The sequence below is a fragment of the Pelecanus crispus genome, chromosome 2 (assembly GCF_030463565.1).
Source record: "Pelecanus crispus isolate bPelCri1 chromosome 2, bPelCri1.pri, whole genome shotgun sequence".
Lineage (NCBI taxonomy): Eukaryota > Metazoa > Chordata > Aves > Pelecaniformes > Pelecanidae > Pelecanus > Pelecanus crispus.
In genome coordinates, this window is record NC_134644.1 from 36,361,698 (window position 1) to 36,376,677 (window position 14,980).

Genomic DNA, 14,980 nt, shown 5'->3' on the forward strand with positions numbered 1-14,980 from the left:
CGCACGCTACTCTTACTCCAAGCAAGCCTCTCTGCTGTTTGCTGTGTGCTAAAGCCACATCTGGATTTCCCACTCTTCTTGCTAACTCTGAGGAACATGAGATCAACAGCTGCCTGGTGAGAGGGCCCAGTTCCTCAGCCGAAGGAGATCTCCAGCCCTGAATATTCAAGAGAACATCCCTGAGATGAACTCCAGAACCAAGAGCAGCCTGCCCTTGTCTGCTGTCAGAGACAACCAAGGTTGCTCATGCAGGGCCCCATATAATGATTTTTTTTTTTTATTTTGTCTTTTTTTTTTAAATTTATCTGTGCCAAGGCAAATAGCCCAAAGGAGGCTCATTCTCAAAAATAATGTTGCTGACAAAATTCCACTTCCATTGGAAGAGCAAGCAGCACCTCAACCTCTGAAATAAGTTACAGTAATGGGCATACATGGGTTTAATTTTATTTTGCTCTGCTTTTATAAAGCTGATGTAGACTGATGCAAAACTGATTTACTGTTGCTTGAGCAAGAGCAGAATTCACCTCTGAGCAATGGACCCTCACAGGCGTACCACCGCACGACCCAATGCACTGCTGCAGAAGTCGCACTGTCTGCACATCTGAACGCCTTTGGATATTCCCTCACCCCCACCTCTTAAAACGAACAGCCAGAATCCAGCTCCGTTGCTGTGATGGAATTCACTCAGTACAGAGCAGCATTAAAAATGAAGCATTATGCATTTTAATGGAAAAACATACAAGGAGCTGTGAGGCTCATTGCTATGAATAAATTGCTTCCAGGAGCTGCTGCATTAGTTCTTGTGCTACTGTACAGCTGAGTTAGCCACTGCTGTGATTACTGTCTGCCTAATTAATTTCTTCATCATTGTCTATTACTTCTGCATCCGCAGCAGAGGAGCCGTTATGGGGGCGTAAATACTGATTTCGAACAAGCGGGGGGAACTTTCCCAGCAGAAGACCTTTTTTGATCTTTATGCATTCCCAAACACTAAGGTACTGATTTAAGTAACTTACTGCAGAAATTCAAAGATTTTTAGTTTGCGACTTGCTCCCCATAGCCTGACTATGAAGAATCCCATTCAGTCATTGACAAGTCCCCGTTTCACCGAAAGGGCTTCGGTTAATAACAGAGAACACCTGACACATACAAGGTGGGCATACTCCAGGAGTTTAAAAAGAGCAACCTCACAACCAAGCTTGCTCAGCACCAGTATCGCTATACCTGAAATCACAAGTCAAGTTTATTCCCAGCACAAGCCCATTGCCACCCCCAGACAGACACCAAAGACGAGCTTGCACCAAACACCTCTGCCGTGATGGGTTGGTTCGCTGTTATTTATTGTGTAGTCCTGGACGCCAGACATTTCAATTTTTAACTTTCAGTTAACATACATTCAGAAACCGATTTTTAATCAGCATCAGAGCCTAGCATTTTAACTCAGTCAACAAAGTAGTATATACCAAGAAAGAAAATACATATTTGCCTAAACACAAATGTCAAAATATTCATCTATTCTAGACACTTGAAAGATGCGGGCACTTCAAAAGAGGATCTTTTTGCCACTAAACCCCTAAAAAAGGCAGGAAGGCAGAGTGGCGATGAACATTTCAAGCTCGCTCAGGGAAAATATTTCAACATGAAAAAACCACAGGTTCAGACACAATGGTCTGCTGAAATGCTGCAGAGATGTGAGAAATACTGTCTTCTAAAGATACCAATTACAAAAAGCTAAGTACTGAAAATCTAGTAAAAGCTGGAAATAATTCACAGCTGCCAAAAAATTCCAAGTCTCATTTCTAGTAAGATATTCTATAGCTATTGAGCTCAGTTATTTTTGCACATAAAATACACTTACTTGTTTAAAACACCCACAAGGTACTTTTCAAAAGCAGCAGAAAACATTCCCTGCTACAAACAGCATACAACCCAACAATATCCAGAACAGCCAACCTTAAGTATGGGGTTTTTTTTTCCATCAAAAGATCAAAGTTCAAGATATTCCCATCTCCCAGTTTCCCCTTCTCTAAATTTGACAAAATGCCACCAGTACACCCAGGAAGGCACACGAATTCGTCGGGCTGCGCGGCGGAGAATTACCGTTCCTGCAGGACTGGGAGCAGGCAGCTCACGCGTGCCCGTGAGGGCTGGCAGACCTGCCACCAAGGGACAAGGGTGACAGAGACAGAAAATGAGGCCGGGAGGGACGTCAGGCCTGTTTCGGTGACACTCCCGCACTCGCCACCCAAGTGATGGGAAAAGTAAGGCACCCGAGGCGCCCACCAGTCAAAACACGGTTTTTCTAAGTGCCGTCTCCATGAATTCCACCTGCCACATTAGGCAAGGAGAAAAAGGAAAGCCTGAGGTGAGATGTTTTACTTTCCACGTCAACAGGAAGAATTCTCATGTCTCGGGTGAAAAAGCAACTTTCCTGTTACCAAAATCAAAACAGATGCAACTTGTCCTTCTGCAAGCCAGCGCCCTGGCAGGCTGCGAGGAGAGAATGCTTGCGTGCGTGCACACCCTCAGCTTCAGTGGGAAGTATCAAGAGTTATTTTTATGCCACTGTCAACCATATTTCAAGTTTTTTTAAGAGGTTATTTGTACATATCACTTTCATTGCCAATTATCACACTAACGCATTTCTCTCTGACAACGATGTATCAGGAGAACATACTGGGTGAGAAAGCATGGCTAGATGCAACTATTTTTGCTCCTACCATTAAAAAAAAAAAAAAAAAAATCCATTGGGCTGTTTTCCCCTCATTCAAGTTTGCACAATGTATGGACATTCCTATTTGAAGCAGAGGACGGATCATTTCGGTAATGCTCCAACTTGCTGCTCATTCATTTCAGTCAAACTGGAATAATCCCAGTTTAATCTCAAATATGTACTCAGACAAACCAAACCTGTGCAAAATCACATCTTCAACTCACGCCGGAAAACCTCTTGACTTGTCCAGGGCTTAGTACACAGCAAGCCTACGGCACGCCACCCAAGGGTTACAGGCACTGGATTTGGCTCATAGCCCCGAAATAACAACCGAACAGGGAAGCACTCCAAGGCTGACAATTACGGGCAGCGCTACAAGAATAGAGGGCCCCAGCCAGAATGCGGAGAGGTGCCAAACCAAAAACCCAAAACTATTTACAAGCTGAGATCCTGGTCTTTCCACTGGAATCACGAAGGCGAACAGCATTGTACGAAGGCTGAATTTTAAACATCATACAAACATGTGAAAGACGTGGAAGGCAGAGTGAGGCAAAGACATGTATTACGGTGGAGAAGATTCACGCGACTAGATGCACAGTCAACAGGAGCGTCAATACCATCCAACCAGCCTGAGACTCAAGGGCAACAATGAAATCTAGGAAGGCAAGGATGATCCCAGATGATCTCAGCAATTTCTCAAGTCCCAGAGCACAAAAACCTGAAACCTTCCGGACGGTGAAATACATTCCTGGCACAAGCGGCACTGGGGTGAAAGGCAAAGGAGCGTTCAGAGAAAAGAAGGAACAAGTGATAAAACGAGCAATCATCACACAGTTTTACAATCTTCGCAGGCATACTTTGATTCCACCGAAGGTGAAGACGGATTATGCCTGAGCCTGTAAATCTGTCACAGCAACAACTTCTGGGACTTTCGTGGTTCCCCTTGCCCCCAGGAAAAGTTACAGTACTTTTCACCCCAGTCAACCTACTGCTAAACCCAAGTACTCCATGAAATTTCAGTAAATTCAGCTATTTTCAGAAGAGTAGACTACGGTTTCTACTTTGCTTTATTTAAACCAATAATTAAATAAGCTAAAACCCATCAAGCTACTTTATCCTAAAACAAAGACGGCCCAACTATCATAATCACACGGCGAGTCATTTAAAATGTTAACTTCCATAGTTTCCAGGTAGATGTTGCCTATCCCCTACTTTTCAAAAATGCTGATAATAATGTGAATACCAGCATGCCAGCATACGAACAGCGCAAATGCTGTCAACTGCTACTATCTCTTCTTTTGTAGTATCTAATCTCTCGCTGATCCAAGCAGTAGTAACAGCTATTTCTGAATTAATTCTGCATAACTCAAGGGCATCCCTTTCATCTGTGGTGGTGCCTAATGACTTTCCGAGCCCTGGCGTTCCAACCAAAACACTTCTGTACAACGCCACAGGAACGCAATGCGTCCCCTCTTTGCGTCTGGGCTGCAGGCGTCCGGGCTTTTTGGGTGCAAAAGCTTTGTCAGCCAAGCACCCCTTTAACAAGCTCCGCGTACTGAAACTGCTGTGCAAGGACCCGTTAAGTTAGAGCCCGGGATGGGAAATGGAACTGCAGGTCTTGCGGTTCGAAACGATTTTGTGCTGCTGACTTCCTCGGCAATTGCTCCAACGGGGGCACGTGCTCACTTACAAGGTGATTTACCAGCCAGCAGACGACCCGTGACTTCATGGAGAACGGCATGGAGACCTTTGCCACCACGTCCTTCTGCCTCAGCCAGGACGGAACCCGCTGCTCACCAGCGCGTCAGAGAGGAGCGAGAGCCAGCAGAAGGCCTCGCTCAGCCGAAAGCAAGCTCCCACGAGAAACAGGAGAGCACTGAGAAGACTGCGTCCTTCTCCCCTTCGCTGAGCCTTAAGAGACACACGACGTACGCACTTCTAGCTGTGCGGCGGACGGTGACCGGCAGACAGTAAGAGCCTCCTGCTATGGCACCAGAGCTGAGAAGTAGCTGCCATTTCCTTCTACTGCACCGCGTCAATCGGGTTTGTCCCAAACTGTTTTACAGTGCCCTTACCTCCACTCCGCCGATGGAGAGCCTGAGGCCATACAGAGGCGGCAAGTTTACCAAGTCCCTGAGGGGACAGAGCTCGTAACAAACGTCGCCGTGTTTCTACGCCCCTCCTGTTCCACAGAAACCCACGCAACTCCCCAGCCACCCCTCCCGCCACCCTGGGAGACTCACCGCACCACCTTTCAACGCCGGGACCGCACAAGCAGCCTGATGCAGCCAAGCGCGCTGGGCCTGGGACCAGGCCACGGCCCGACGCGCCGATCAAAGCGCGCCTGCGTTTGTCCCTAAGCCTCCAGTTCTATAAATACTCACATGTATTCAGGCGACTCAAATACGTGTTTGTGGCATCGCGGCGTTTCAAGAACAACAACAAAAAAAGAGCGGAATTAAAAAAAAAAAAATAGAGCAGAATTTTAAAAAAAAGAGCAGAATTTTTAAAAAAAAGAGGAAAAAAGAGCAGAATAAAAAAAGGAGCAGAATAAAAAAAAAGGAGCAGAATAAAAAAAAAGGAGCAGAATAAAAAAAAGGAGCAGAATAAAAAAAAGGAGAATTTTCAAAAGGAGCAGAATTTTCAAAAGGAGCAGAATTTTCAAAAGGAGCAGAATTTTCAAAAGGAGCAGAATTTTCAAAAGGAGCAGAATTTTCAAAAGGAGAATTTTAAAAAAAGAATTAAAAAAGAGCAGAATTTTAAAAAAGAGCAGAATTTTAAAAAAGAGCAGAATTTTAAAAAAGAATTAAAAAGAGCAGAATTTTAAAAAATTTCAAAAAGAGCAGAATTTAAGAGCAGAATTTTTTAAAAAAGCAGAATTTTTAAAAAGAGCCGAATTTTTTAAAAAAGCAGAATTTTTTAAAAAAAGCAGAATTAAAAAAAAGAATTTAAAAAAGAGCAGAATTAAAGAGAATTAAAAAAAGCAGATTTTTTTTAAAAAAAGAATTTTTAAAAAAAGCAGAATTTAAAAAAGCAGAATTTAAAAAAAAGAGCAGAATTTAAAAAAGCAGCATTTAAAAAAAAGAGCAGCATTTAAAAAAAAGAGCAGCATTTAAAAAAAAGAGCAGCATTTTAAAAAAAAGAGCAGCATTTTAAAAAAAAGAGCAGCATTTTTTTAAAAAGAGCAGCATTTTTTTAAAAAGAGCAGAATTTTTAAAAAAGAGCAGAATTTTTAAAAAAAGAGCAGAATTTTTTAAAAAAGAGCAGAATTTTTAAAAAAAGAGCAGAATTTTTAAAAAAGGAAAAAAATTAGCTATTTCAAAAGTGACATCCCCGGGCTTACAGAGACTAATTAATTACCACCAAAGCTCCTCCCCAACAAGCTCCGCGCAGCCCACCGGCCTTTACGAGGGAAACTGCAGGACCCAGCGGGGCCGGAGTTTCCCGACGCCGATGCCGAGCGCTTCGGGGCCGCCCCAAAGGCGGCTTCCACAAACACACACCCCCCCACACACACCGCCGGCCTCCTCCTCCTTCCCCGGGGCTTTGCAAGCCCGGAGCCGCCGCGCCACGTGGAGGGCGGGCGGCGGGACCGCGGGCCGCCGGGCTCGGTGGGCCCGTGGGGACCGGGGTGAGGACCGGGGGGGTGGGAAGAGCCGCCCCCCGATGTCGGCGGCGCCGGTCCCCGGCGCCGCCGACATCGGGGGGCGGCTCTTCCCACCCCCGCGGACAAAGGCCGCCGCTGCCCCGGGAAGGCGGAAAGCAAGCGGGCCGCCGCCTTTCCCCCGCGGCCCGGCCTTGCCTGCCTGCCCGCCCGCTCCGGGCCGCCTCACCTTGCCGCGCCTCGTCGCCGCCGGGCCCGCCGCTGCCGCCCCCCGCCGCCGGCGCCGCCGGCCGCGCCGCACCATGGCGGGAGGAGCCGCCCGCGCTACGGCGGGAGGAGGAGGAGGAGGAGGAAGGAGGAGCGGGGGGCGGTGGCGGGGTGGAGCTGGCCGGCGGCGGCGGGAAAGGCGGGATGGGGACGGGACAGCCTGTGTGGCCTGGCTGGGATGGGGTAAAAGGCGGCCGGATGCTTCTGCCGGTCCGCCGGCTCGGGGTGCTCCCCGCTTGGCACCCCCGCTTCTTCCCACCCCTCGCACGGCGGCAGCTCCGGGGCTGAAAAAGAGCGGTCTTGCCGGAGGGGAGGAGAAACGCTCTCATCCTCCAAATAATTTAAATTGTTTGCTTCTGCGGTAGCGCTGTGACGTGTAAACCTTTTGCAGACTCTTAAAAAAAAAAAAAAAAGGGGGGGGGGGGGAACGGAGATGATGTAGCTTTAAATGCTTCGTGTGAGCGTCCCCCAGCTTCCCAAATTAAGTGCCCTGCCCTTAACCGCGCCCGTGAAACCTCAAGCTGAAAGCGGTAGCAGGCAGAGGTGCTTGCTTTCAGCTGCAAGTCACGACCTCAAAGTATCGCAAATGCTGGAAAGGAAATCAGATTAGGGGAAGCAATTTGGAAAAATAGGAATCCATCAATGTTTAAAGCACTTTTTCCTCCAAGAAGTTTCCTATGTTACTCTATTCTTCCACTCTTCAGCTAGCAGGAAGACAACACAAAGACATGGAAACGGTTTTTTTACCTCCTTCTGAATAACCTGTGTTCCTCAATTAAGGAGTTTAATTTTTATTAAAAACTTACAACATTATGTGTGTCCCTGTATTAATCCAGGGGAGTGGTACTAGATCAGGCACTTTATGATTACTCAGTAATTCAGTGAGAAAAGCAGCTCTTTGAGGAAAGACACGCTCCAAAATATGGTTGCTCGAGTGGGGGGAAGGTCCGTGCGCAGCTTCCCCTGGTCCCGCTGACACTATGAATCTTTGCTTGTCCGATGCAATGCGAAGCAGGTCCAGCAGAAACCTGTTGAGACGGTATTTTCCTGCTGCAGCTTTGGTAATGGAATGGTGCATTTCCCAGTATGGTTGTAATTAAGTTACCTCTTGCGATTAGGGCACATTTTATACGGTTCCCCTCCCTTTTCCCATTCTTGCATCTAAAGTTTCTGCCGTGGTGGGCCTGAGAAGCGTCCTCCACCTTGGCAGGTTAACGGGTAGACTTGGTGATCTTAAAGGTCTTTTCCAACATAAACAATTCTATGATTCTATGATTCTACGATTCTACGAATCAGGGGATGCCAGGATAAGGTCTGGGGGCACGTTCCAAACTCATGTTTCTGTCTAGCAGCATGCGGGTGAGCTTCCGTGAGCCCTATAGTCTGGATAGTTGGACCAGGACAGCAAGCAATTCACTTGCCCAAGCAATGTGGCTGAAATAAGCCCACGATAACTGTCTTTATAGTTTTTGCATTGATAAAAGCAAATCAGATGAACCAACTGCGTTCCTCTGTGGCTTGCCTTCAAACCCAATTGTGAATTGCCACGCTAAAAATAAATTCAGATTGTTTTGACTATTTTAATGCTTTCTGGATACCATCAAATCAAATGTTGTACATACATTTTAATTTAGGGGAGAGCTCCAAAACGCGTTGTGCAGTTTGCCTGCTACGATGAGTTCCCAGGCCTGGGAGGGTATTTTAAATACTGTATTGTAAATATTGACTTAAAAGTCAGAGAAAAGTACAAGTTTTTGTAGGAAAGTGAAGGACAGATGAGAAATGGTCTTCTGCCCCTCTCTGAACAGCCACCCTAAAATGTGGAAGAGCCTCTCTGTGTACCATGTGATCTGATCCCCAGTGTAACACATGGTGAACTACCCATTTAAGTAGTTCCAAACCTTTATATTCCAGCCATAGGGAGATTATTTGTTAGAAGGGAATGTGAGGAAAGTAGTTGCATGCAAACAAAGAACCGTTTAGCCAAAGCAGGCCATTTAAATACTGGTTTGCATTGCAATATCCCCTATAGAGGCACCTGCGGTTGTCACTCAGACTGCAGGAATAAAGAAGCTTTGGGGACACGGTGGGGAGGACGGAATTCACTAGAAGACAAAATGCAGGAATTATGTATAATATCAGCAAAACTGAAATGTGGACTTCTTAAAATACAGAAGAATAAAGGTGTCTTGTGCAAGACGTTCCTGAAAGACATGTATTTTATGTATTCCACTGCTGACCCCGGGTTTGGTTCCCAACAGTCTACGTTACGAAGCACTTTGTTTGTTAAAAGCTGTCAAGATGCTATCTTGGATTGTGAACAACAGATTTGAAATGACTGTGTTGGCTGTCCTGTGCTAAATTAGAGGGAATAAAATTGCATTCCGTTACAACAGAGATGTGCAGCTATTATGCTGTTACAAATACATTATGAACTGCCTGATAATATCTTGTGCTATTTTATGCAATTGGTTGCTTTGTTTCTCTTCTTTCTGTTAACTTTCCACTTCATTTTGTACTTTCACAACCCTTCTCCTTCCCAGCATTTTCAAGCCCTTCATGTCAGCTATTGCTCTTTATGTTGCTCTATTAGAAGTGGGGTTTTTTTTAATTTCCTTAGTTTGTCTGCAGCTGTACATCAAATACTTCTCAGTATGGATTTTCCATCGCTGAATTCCTGCCCATTTTCTTTACCTCTTTTCATATTACTTGAAAGTTTGTTTTTCTAAGCCCCAATAGTTTTTGTGTTATTGCCTTGTCAGTAGGATCTCATCAGCTGCTCAGATGAGGTTCAGCTGGATTCTGGGTGCTCTTCAACTTCAACCTTATATATTAAGCCTGAATTATTTTACAACAACTAGGTCCAGAATAGTTTCTGACCTTGCTGATCATCCCGTGAGAGCGTTGCTGATAATGTCTCAGTCCAGGTCTTTGGACTCCTAAACTATATATTGACACTCATAACAGCAAGTTCTGCTTCAGGCTTGATGTGACCATTATAATCAGACTATAAATTTCCAAAGAGAGCACATATGTACTGAAGGAATTACAAGCTGCTTGGAATGTGTATCAGGTATAGCAGATCCACCAGTTTATGTGGACCACCACGCTAACATGCTGATGCACAGTAAAATTACAGGATGGGCCCACCACCTCTCTGAAGTGGCCTTGTAAATGCAAAATTTGTTTGCCTTTAGTTTTGAATGAACAAATACCACTCTAGATTATAATTCTGGACTTTAATGCTGTGAATTTACTGAGGTAGATAACCATTAAAATCAATCCTCGCTCCTGAGCTCTGTTTTCACTGCTCCCTCCAACAGTCTCTAATTTTGGGGCCATTGTAATCATGACTGGGGGCTTTGCCCCCATCTTCCTGCCACCACGTTTCTCTGAGACCTGTCAAGCATTTTAAGTAGCATGCACTTTCCCACACTTCTCAATGAATGCTGACATACCTAACTTAAAAGGATTACTTTCTGCTGAGAGGAATTGTAATCCTCTTTTCCTGCTCTGCAAATCCTCTAGTAAGTGAAAAAGAAAGGCCAAGATCTGTTCTGCCGTGCAGGGCAAATCACCATCTCAGAAGGTATAGAAGAAAACAACAAATCTAAGATTTACTTGTGGTCACGCTTGTCCAGGAGCTGTGTCCCTGACTATTAACTCATTGGCATCTTCCATCACTATTTTTGGTGCTTTGATATTTTCTGTTTTAGTTCCTAATAGCTGTATGAATACACGCACAATTGCTACATGCATGGTGCTCAGGACAAAATACTTCTCTCGAAGGTATCTACAAAGAGCTACAGATACTGAATTGCCTTAACTTGAACCCAGTTTTTAATATTATTTATTCTGTTAACGAACCCCAGAAACATACGTTTAACTTACATACAAAAACTAGTGGTTTTCCAAACTGCCTAAGGTCAATTTGGAGGGTATTTTCAAAAGCCCTTGCTGAAGATGCCAGTGACGGTGAAGGCTTGTGCTCCGAGGGTGTGGTGTCTGTGGTACCCAGCACAACAACAAAAGCACAAATGTTCCTACTGCTTCGATTTCCACTCACGCATCTCAAAACCTTTCCTCACACCCATTGGTTGTTGCAACAAATTGGCTTGTGGGTGAGGCTAAGGGCAAAGTTAGGGTGATCTCACCCTGCCATCTGAGACCAAAGCCTCAGGTTATTCTCTTGCAATAGTAGCCTGAATCCTGTCTAAGAGAGCCTTCCCCATGCTCCCTCGTAGTTCCCTTAAAAGACCTGCAAAGCTTGGGGTGGGGAGTACCAATAAAGTTTTCATTGCTGAAAATTTCATTTTCTTGTTTCGTATTGCAAACCAATATTTTGGTTCCAGGCTTTCATAAAGTAGATGAACCCGGATTACTGTCCCCTCCCCCTTTCCATTACACTTATTAGACAGCAAGCTGTACTTACCAGGTGGATGAACACCAGCTTCCTCACAGGAGGTATTTTCTTTTCTGGTACACTACGGTTGCAGCAAAAAATCCACACTCCAAATTTATGAGAGGATCCTTGGCATTCTTTTCTTGATCTAATTCTGCAAGTCTCAGGTCAAGATGAACAACCATGTCCTTTACTAATTCATCCTAAAATTCCTTGTTGGTATTTGGAAGTGCCATGTGTTTTTATTAATTCTTAGCTGTATTTCAGCCCACTTTGATGGATGGCTGCTTCCAAACAGCCCGTGAGGGGGCTGTGTTGGTTTTAGCTAATTCCTCCTTGGCTAAATTCTGCAGCATCAGCACAGCTGGACCATTTCAGTTGGGTATGAGAAACGTCCTTCTCTCCCTACCTTCCCAGCCATTCATCTAGGACAAATGTCTTATTGTTTCAGAGAAATGAGCTTTGGATTTTCCCTTCAGAGGAAGTGTTGTTTTGTATCCCGTGAGCTAGGATCATCTGACCTTTCTCCTTCTGCTTTCCATGGATTAAAAAAAGGCTGGGAACATATGGCAATGCCCTATTTCATTCACATTCTATAGGTGGTTCAGTTCCCAATTCGTTCTCCTATGTCATCCTTTCAATTTCTTTCTGAGGCTGATTTGTCAGTTCTGTAAGTCCTGCTGAAGATCATCATCATTAGCAAACTCCAGGCTCACCAAAGTTTGCCTGGCATACATCTCCTCAAAAAAATCTGCTATGTCCCTACCAATTGCCAGTCCACTTTGGCATCTGGAGCTGGGAGAGCAATCTGCTTTGACTTCTCGTACCAAACAAAGTCTTTCTATCAGAGCTCTTCTCTTATATGGAAGGTCACCCTTCGTGACTTCTTGGGATGCTTCAGGCTGCTATTTTAATTGCTTTTGGCAAGTTCAGTTTCAGTTTCAATTTCAAATATATTAGTCAATATTTGAGTTTTGCAGGTACTTCTACCACCTGACATAAGAGTTCCTTAAACTCAGTTACATCTTGACCCAATGGGGTTTTCTCCTGGGCTTCTGGATCTCCCTTAGAAGTCACCTGCATGATTTAAGCAATGAGTTGAAAGCACAAGGAATCACAGATTGTTTCATTTAGAAGTAGAAAATGAAGATATGTACTAGGTATTTCTTCGTTGCATTCCAGTTTACTTACAATGCACTTAAAGACCCTTTTCAGCAATAAAACAGGAAAAAAGAAAAAAAATAGACTATTTTATTCTGCACAGTTCCAGTCCATCCACCCCATCCAGTTGTCTACCCAAAACTAGAGTTAACTTTCTATGTTTTAGCTTCCATTCAGGCCATGTGTCCTCACTGCTTCTACTCCTGAAACTGCTTGACGTCTCAGTCCTGTGTTCGTATTTGTAAATTCCTGGGAAAGCCTCCCTTCTTTCCGCTGAGAGAATTTTTTCACTGGCATTTCATATGGCCAACACTTTGGCAGGTGGCCTCCATTGTGTTAGCTTGTTTAACCCATAAAAGGCTTAATCATTTCTTTTATGCTCTTCTAGCATGCCTAGAATCTGGCTAGTGGACCCATCAGCTTCAACCCATATTAGACACACTTATTAGCAGCTAACAGTACGTTTCAGCATCACATACGGTGGGACTTGCTATGTGGGTTCGCCTATGAATATCCCATCTTTACCCTAGTGCTGAGAATACAGCAAAAGGAGAAAGGAAGAATTTTTTTGCTGTCCAGGTAGTTTAAATTTCAGATGAAGGAGGCAGTGTCTCCATTCTGAAATCTGCCCCTTTCCTTCTCCTGACCCCCTTTGGGAGCTCACACAGAAAAGATATCTAAAGTACACAAGCTGCAATGTAATATTAAGAATGGCACTGCACATCAAATATTATATAATAAACAGGTATATCATCGATGCCTGGAGCCACAGGGTAGAGGGGGCAGAGACAAAGTGTAAAGCACGATGAGGTAGAAGTGTCAGGTTTTGCCTTCCTGTGACACAGAGCATTGTGCCCCCTGGATTCTCCCCAAAATCCAAATTATATAGTGTCTTATTGCTTTGTACAGCTGCTAAACTGAAAGTGGAATTAACTTATTACCAGGAGTTGCTAACAGTGCGCCATTTACTAAATCTTTGCAGCAGGAGGAAAAGGAGCCAAGACAACATGCCAGAGCGGAATGGACAAAGAGCAAAGTGGAACTGGAAAGTCGGGCCACAGCAGCATGGATCTGGAGGTGACGAGAACTGGGAGATGGAAGCGCAGAAGCTCCTGCAGCCTTTGCCTCTCCTCTCGTCTGGCAGCCAGAGCGACACATCCCTTGGGAAATCTAAAGAGGATTCAAGCCTAGCCCTGCCCATGCCACCACCTTTCTGCCTTGCTGTGGCAGCCAGCTGGAAACTCACACTAGAGGCTGTGCTGCCCTATTGTGGAGGGGACAGCGTAAGGCGAGAGGCTCCCAAGGACACCCAGTTTCCCCCACCAGCGGGAGAGAAGGGTGACCAGTATACTAAGTCTGCAATTCTACCCCATGGGCCACGGCACTCTACTGTCCCAGGTCCCAAATGGCTTAGGTAACGCATCGCTTTTGCCCATTTGCCTGTGGCTTACTTTCTGGCAGCTGGGCTATGCCTCGATAAATGCTTCTGTGTGTGAGAGACAATATCTTAGAGAAATCATTTTATTACTGGCTCACATTTAATTCTAGCAACTGGGACTAAGGTGACTATATTCAGTAGTAAGAAACTCTGGCCCTCACCCAACTTTTCATATACCTCCTAAATTAATTTGCACAGAGCACAATAGTGGTGCTTGTGTTAACCCACCTTCTCCCCATAGCTTGTGGGAACGGCCTTGTTTCCCTAGTTGTCCTGGATGTAGTCTAAATTCTTGAGGTGTATTCACAGCCTGCTGGCACTGGTCTATAAAAGCAGCATCGCTAACACTGTTGTCTTTTCCTCCCATAGGTTGGGCAGGACCATTGAGTGACATTCTGCCAGCACCACACATCTGCTCAGGGCATCATAAAATCTTCAGCCAGATGTCTGCAATTCAAGCTGATCATCATGCTTCAAAGAGTTAGATGGTAGAAGACTACTAGCCAGCAAAGAAGCTGTGTCTCAGGTATTATTTCTTGGCACTTGGAAGCTGCCAATGGGTAAGTGTCCATAGACTTCTCTCAACCCTCTGACAATACTTGTACAGCATCTGAGCGAGGTCCTTTCTTGCTGGCATGCTCCAGAGGGTAGCAGATAATGGGCTCCCGTGTGCCCTCACTGTCCCCATTGCAGCTCAGTGAAAGCCTGCAATTATTTTGGGAGCACTGCCCTTCTTTTGCCACCTGCAAGTGAACCAAAGCAGTAAGTCCCCCCAGCAAGCATCCGTAACTGGGTTTAGTGGGTGACTCACCACTTCCAAACCAATTAGCCAGGAACCTGTAACAATCTGGCCAGGCATCTTCTACTTCTGGCCCTTTCCACCTGAGTCTGTTAGAACCGTGTGGGCCAAAACAAGCTCCTCATGCAGCTCCAGAGGTACCGTCTACTCATGCAAAAAGTCTAGGCTCATTGCCAGGCACCCCATGTCTTGCTGAGAGTGCAGTCTGTGACTGCGGTGTGGTGGGCCTTCCCATCAGCAAGGAGTATTGCCTACGTCTCCAGCTCAGCAAGGAACCACATGCCCTCCCTCAGGAAGAGTCAGCTGGAGCCATAGCACTGAAAAAGCACTTGCCACCATGTCTTGTGCCTTATCACTGGAGTCACTGAGACTCGTGCCAGTGTTCAGCATCTGGTAGACAGGACTGCCTGTGTTGGGTCTGTCTATGTTTTGTCACTGTCTGGAGCACAGATTGCAAAAACAGGGCTGGAGAGTGCCCTGGTGGAATTAGCTTATTTGAATGAGCTCTTTTCCTGGACTTTATCCGCCCTTCAGCTTCTAAAGGAGCAGATAAGTCTTCTCACCAACACATAGGAAAAAATGTAAAGAAGCAGTGC